The sequence below is a fragment of the Adiantum capillus-veneris genome, chromosome 17 (assembly GCF_014529385.1).
Source record: "Adiantum capillus-veneris isolate H3 chromosome 17, ASM1452938v2, whole genome shotgun sequence".
Classification (NCBI taxonomy): domain Eukaryota; kingdom Viridiplantae; phylum Streptophyta; class Polypodiopsida; order Polypodiales; family Pteridaceae; genus Adiantum; species Adiantum capillus-veneris.
Window position 1 is genome coordinate 142,543,297 of NC_140947.1, and position 7,381 is coordinate 142,550,677.

Consider the following 7,381-nt stretch of genomic DNA (forward strand, 5'->3'; position numbering starts at 1 on the left):
CACGCATCATAGTAAAACCCTACTTCTTACACATAAAACGGAGTGAAACTAATGATATTTTTCCAAGAAAGAATTCCCCCAGATTCCACAACCACAGCACTATGAGTTTTCAACTTTGGGCTTTTCACATCATTTGGGCCCAATTTTTGTGCTTTTTGACCAGTGCGGAAAGAGAGGCACGCCTATCCTGCATTTTAATTGACAACATTCTTGCATTTTAATTTCACTTGGTTAAGCGGACCAACAGCTGCTGCTGGCCGATCACTTAATGAAGGAAGTTATGGAACTAGAAAGTAACTGATAAGCTCTCTCTCGTTTCTTATGCGGAGTCTTACCATACCCCGAGCGACATTTTCCGAGCGAACACAGATCTGAGCAAACAAATTAAGAAAGTGAATGATAATACATGAAAATGAACTCAACAAGTTATAGTATTACAAACACTATCCGATTTGTTAATAACTAAACCCTACATCACAATTACCTGCCAATAACTCTCTAAATTCTTTAAGGAGTTGCTTTCGTCTCATCAATGACTTAATGTTTATCCATAACACAAATTACGTTGTCAAATCATTAATACAAGAGAATTCCATAAAAAATGGACAAAGTTTTCTTTGTAAAATGAAAAAAAATTCAAACTAACCATGGTCCATTGGACACCTCACATGAGGATTTCAAAATATTCACTTTCAAAATCATACAAGGAATGACATGTCCATTTGTCAATACTTAAACTTTAGATCATAAGCACTCGATAATAATTATAGACTCTATGAAGAGACGCATCCGTCATTAATGAAAACATTGGGTTAATGACGCATTTTACAGATATGAAAGTCGTATCGCAATTGCTTCGCCATCCTTTGAGCCGCTGCCTCTACATATATCGGCAATGCACTTCCACAAACAAGCAAAAGTGAATGTAATCAATTTGCATGCACTCAAAATTCAATCTATGGATCTCATTAATAACATTAAACGTAATTCTTTCTCAAGATACATAAATGGCAAAAAGTGAAACATAACATAAAGACCCAAAACAAAGAGCAAACAAAATAGAGAAGTGAATCATAATACAAGAAAATGAACTCAATAAGCTACATTTTCACAAACACTATCTTATTTGTTAATAACTAAACCCTACATCACGAACACTTGCCAACAATTCTCTAGATTCTTGAAGGAGTCGCATTCATCTCATCAACTTACAATGTTATGTATTATCCATAATACAAATTATGTTTTCAAATCATTAATACAAGAGCCTTTCATAAAAAAATTTGGACAAAGCTTCCTTTGTAAAATGAAGAAAATTTCAAACTAACCATGGTCCAATGGACACCTCACATGAGGATTTCAAAATATTCACTTTCAAAATCATAGAAGGAATGATATGTCCATTTGTCAATACTTAAACTCTACATCATAAGCACTCGCTAATAATTCTTAGACTCTATGAAGAGTCGCATTCGTCATCAATGAAAACATTGCGTTTATGACGCGTTTCACAGATACGAAAGTCGTATCTCAATTCCTTTGCCATTCTTTGAGCCCCTGCCTATGCATAAATCGGCAATGCACTTCCACAAACAAACAAAAGTATATGTAGTTATTATGCATGTAATTAAAATTTAATCTATGGATCTAATAACATTAGACGTAATTCCTACGCAAGATACATAAATGCAAAAAATTGAAACACAACATAAAGATCAAAAACACAAAAGTAATGTCAATGTCATAGTAGGAGCGAAGTCTCACTAGTCATCATAAGGGTCGACACGCGATGGCATGTCACCCTCATCCTCAACATCTAGAGAGGTAGATGCCTCCTCTCGGCTTCGCTTTTTAGGGCAAAGCAAGGGAACCACATAGTCTCTAGTAAGAGACTCTCGGTGTCAAACGCAGCACATGCTCATTCAGATGATAAGCATGCAGCCAAAACGGGAACTGTACCACACCCAAGCTCCAAACAAATACCTCCACATCAACAAAGCAGCTCAACAAAAGCTGCAACAAAATCCTGGCTCCATTGCATCTCACCCCACCAAGGCATCCCTGATCCTGATCTAGCTAAGGAAGGCTCCGGAAAATGGTGTGTCATGAACGAATCTGAAGGCTGGAGACCCAAGCGAGAGAACATAATGGTGCTCTCAGCCATAAAGCATGCTGGCTGCATCCCAATCCTGTGTACCATAAGTAGCATAGAGCACTAGCACTGCAAATCAAATTAAAAAACCAAAACATTGAAGAAACATTGAAGAAAGAGCCTCAACAAAACTATATAATACTGAAGTGAAAACAATACCTGAATTCGACCAGATAAACTTTCAACATATCCATATGAACTATGATGGAGCACTATAATGCGACGATGTACCACCATCTGTGAAGCACGACAGAACCTCTCCACCCATCCAATAACCTCTCCTATTCATAGGTTCTTGTAAGAAAAAACTACCAATATTATGAAATAATATTAATGCAAGTAATCAAACACAACACAAATACCTGCAGTAGAAGCCATAATGAGCAGCCATCCAGAATCTGCAGTGTAGAAAAAGTCAAATGGATAGCAGATCGTACATGCTCCTCAGCGCAAATATCCCAACAAGATGGAGAAGAAGAATCAATATGCAATCCACCAAAAGGAAGATCGAAGAAGACAAAATCTGCGGCCCACGAAATAGACTTTCCCCCACGAGTGTATGGCACACCGCTTGAGCAAACTCGAGACATATGTTGATGCACAAGATTCCACGATGCATTGCAAGTACCCTCTCTATAGTTTGCAGCGATAGAAATGTAATCACCAACAATAGCAATACATCGTGTATCAACAGGAAGCATTGGGTAAGGCAAAGGAGACTCCAAAACATAGACAAATTGTATGCTCCTCCTAACAACAATCAAGCCCGAGGAGTCTGCGACAACATATTTATGATATGTGAACTTTTTCACAAAGTATTAATAAAAGTCGACGATAAAAATTTCGACACTTACGATGCTCTAGAACATCCTTCACAATAGTGGTATCAACCACAGTCTCCATCCTCTCACTAGACAAGTGGACACCTTAAAAGACATATACAACAGTTTTTGAACCTACAAGAATCAACGGCATGAAAACATAAAAGTTAAAGAATGACATAAGCATACCTGGTTGTCTCGCCTCTGAAGTAGCAGGTGGTGGTTGTCTCACCTCTGCTGCTGCATCCCTAATTATGGTTTCTCAAAGCTCTTTCTCTCTCTCAAGGATGTGACCCTGCACCATATCTAACCACCATGGACATGTATCTCTCTCCCATGTTGTCAAAGTGGGCATTCTAGGGGGGTACATATATGTGTCCTTTGACGTAGTCTGTGCCCACTGTCTCACCACAAATGGGAGAGTTGGCAAGATCCCCTTTGAAACCAAAAGTGACAAAAACCTAACAAGAAAAAAAAACATTGAACACATGACTCGATAGTGACATACAAAGCAAGATCAAAATTGTTACAAACCTGTAAGCCAATCATTGAACTGCCATTTGAAAAGTATCAACTTTCTTGAGTGCTTGTTTCTCTACATCTTTGCTTTTGGCCTCCAAAGAAACCTCCAAAGGATAGAGAAAAGGCCTAGCTTCAAACTTAATTTCATCAAAGTAGAACCCCAATGTGCATTCATGTGGCAATGGTGCCCCTCCTGGCACATTTGAATTGTCCAAAACAAGTTGTGTTGCTCTCTCATAGACACGAGCAAGGTAGCCCTCTCTACGCAGCCAACTACAAATTTAAAAAAAGCAAAGTTGTGTTATTTAAACAAATATTATCTCTTAGACAAAGCAAACCAAACATTAAATAACTAGTAAATCATACTCACTGTCAAAACAAATTATCTCCCTTCTTCAAACCAAAAGAAGTCCTTGTGATCCTATTGGACTCGAGTAATGAAACCCATTGGATTTTATTCTACATAGGGGCATCATGGAGTGCAATCAATTTTAGCTTCTCTAAAGTTGCCCAGCTGTCATGTCCCCATTTGAGTGACATAATCTTTGCCAACCAGTCTGTCCCAAGATTGGGATCCAAAATATTCAAGAGCTACAACACAATACAAAGAGCATGAAGTTTTACTTCACATCCATAACAACAATCAACACAATTATGATTGCTTGATTATTTGGTGAAGTGTACCTTTCCAATGCATTCTTGATATTTATGTATTATCTCACGATGAATGCTCTTCTCCTCCTTCTTCACATCCTCTATAGGCATTCCTTGCTTGAGTTGAGTCAATCTAGACTCTTTCTCTTTAGTTATTTGAATCTAAAAAAGAAATCAATTTGTCTAAGAGTTATTCAAATGACTTAAAAATAATTTGCAAGCAAAAGAAAAAACAAAACTCACATCATAAACTAGCATTCCAAGGTAGCGTCGTGTGAGTGGATACCAAGGTTCTGCACCTTTAGCATACTTTCTTCGCACAGATGCAATTAATTTCTGGTCGTTGTCGGGGAGAGTTTTTAGGTAGCTTTCATGTTCAACTGCACATATGTGATTAGTGTTCAAAATCTCATCCCGTATGTGCAGAGTGGCCACCAAAGCATGCATGTTCATACTGCAAAAACCCATATTGATTTGTTTCCATAATAAAGTATTCAACAACAAGATATATGCTTTAGTAGATACTCACACATTCATTCGTTGCAAGCTACTTAGCAATGCAATCTCAGGAACCTTGGTGGGATCTATGATAGTACAAAGGACCCTACAATGTCTCTCCTTTGAGGTGAAAAACTTCTCTTTGATAGCTTCAGTCCATGCAAGCGTGCGATGGTTGCCCTCCCAAACATAAAACATGCGGTCTGACATATCTGCAAACCTTGGTTGGCTTTTGAGCTCCAACTCATACTCCTCATTGATTTCTATCCAAAGAGGATCCCACTTTTCCTTGATGTCATCTTCAAAACAAGAAACCAAAATTAGTGAATTCAAAAAGAATTTTTAAAATAGAAATTCACTTAATAAATTTAAGAAGCAATGGTTTGCTCTCTCTTAAATGTCCAAAGTGAAACAATGAAAGCTCCCTTTTCTTGCATATATCCTTCCTTTGCAAAAGCCATTTTTAATCCACCTAAATCATCTCTTCAACCTCTGACTCTAGCATATGGAATCAACCTACACAATGGTATAGGAGGACAGTCGAAGCAACTGAACATACGTGTGGTCTGAAGTACATCGGCACCTCTATGCATAAAAATATTTTGCTCCTCGTCAATCTCTGCAGCTGCAGTTACCTCATCTCGCATTTCCCAAGGGATAATTTGAAGTTAGTTTTTTTCAGGAGCCAATGTGTCATCAATTTCGTGCATAGACCCTTGGTCAACATCCAGAGAGTGAATCTCTTCCTCTTCAATGCCATGACACTCTGACATTTCTGTACTGACACTGATGACACCTGTTCACTACTTTCAAGTGGTTGTGTAGACTTTTCATTACGTAGACTTTTCTTTAATCTTCCACGAGATGGACTACAAATAAAATACACAATCAACATCTAAAAAAAATTTGTACATTGCCTCTAAACATGAACTTTAACATGCATGTCTATAAGCAATGAAAACTTGCCTCTAAACATGAACCTTAACAATGAAAACATTGCCTTTAAACATGAATGTTAACATGCATGTCTATAAGCAATGTTTCAAACAGAATTAATCTTTACATAGTCCATTGGAGGAGACAAAAAATAAAGATTGAAGACAAAAAATAAATACTATCTCCAACAAAACATTGCTTGTAAAGATGCACGCTAACATATAACATGTATGACTAGAACCTTTTTTGTGCATAAAAATAAATTCTAGAAATACAACAATATATATTCTGCTACTCTAATGAAACATTGGTTTTAAACATGCATGTTGACATGCCCTTCAATAAAATACACAATCAATCTTTGAAAATATTTGGACAGCACCTCCTTTGAATGTGGAACAAAATTTCAAAAAATATAATAATCCAATGGACACCTCACATGAGGGTTTCTTAATATTGAATATAAAAAACAAAAATAATCTCTTTTGAAACATTAATCACTTTTCTCTAAACATGCATGTTAACATGCAGGTTTTTAGACACTAATTGACTTGAAAGCTTGGATGATTTGAAAGTTTTTTTTCATATGTAAACATCGTCTCTAGGCATTCACATTAACATGCAGGTCTTTAGACACTAAATAAAATTTAGCAAGGTACAAACATTCTCGTCAATGGGTAGTTCTAGAAGCAATTTGCTTTTGTAAAAATATATACATTATTTTTGATACAATTTGCTTTTAAGCATGCACATCGACGGGCACCTCTACATGTATAATAATGACATCAAAAAAATGGTGAGAAAATGTACCTAACAGGAGGGCGTCCTTTACGTCCCGCCATTGCTCCTCTCCGACTTTTTGGTGATGTTGGCATGGAGTGCAAGCTTTGCGTCGATACTCGGATGACAGATGCTCTAACGCTCAGACTTCACAGGTGCTTTCTCATTTGCATGTGCAACTCAGACTCATAACCATATTTTGAAAGCCTCAAGAGACCGCACGCTCACAGTGAGGATGTCTCAGTAATGTCTCGCTTATTTGAGAGAGAGAGAGAGAGAGAGAGAGAGAGAGAGAGAGAGAGAGAGAGAGAGAGAGAGAGAGAGAGAGAGAGAGAGAGAGAGAGATGGATGTGCGTCTGTTCAATAACTCCGAATACGTGCTTTTGTAGAGACCAACACCACCGAGGAGTAAACAATTATAAGCTATAAGCTGAGTGCATTCAGTCATCATGGGTGCGTGCATTCTATACTCTGAACATTCTATACCCTGCACATGTGCACCGAAATAAATCGTTTTCCAAAACCTTGAAACCATGACAGAGTAATCTTCACACATTATGGTGCTCATGGTGCTCATGGGATAGAGGAACGATCCGCAACCCTTGCAAAAACTAGACTCCAGAGCTTGTGCATGAAAACTCAACTTGTTTAACCATGCAAATCCCTTTACACGTGGAGGAGAAATGCCATTGGCGTAGCATGTGCTATTGTGGTATGGGCATCAGAATAGTATGATATGGTAATAGAGTCAACTATATATATATATATATATATATATATATATATATATATATATATATATATATATATATATATACATGTGTGTGTGTGTGTATAAAATTGACCCCAGCAACATTGCCTGAAAGAAATAAAGGACTATTGAACGTTCTGGTATAACAAGATCAACTTGGTATCCAAACCTCTAAGAATGCTAGAATTGGGATTGAAGTGAATTGTAAAAACGAGCCGAGAAGCAACATTTAGTGGCCCTTAATTGCAGTAAGCACAACACAATGCA

General features: G+C 37.4%; 1 pseudogene; it reads right to left on the reverse strand.

Moving 5' to 3' along the window:
- Positions 1-1,272: 1,272 nt before the first annotated feature.
- On the reverse strand, positions 1,273-6,425 carry LOC147438223 (uncharacterized; annotated as a pseudogene).
- Between the last annotated feature and the right edge of the window lie 956 nt (positions 6,426-7,381).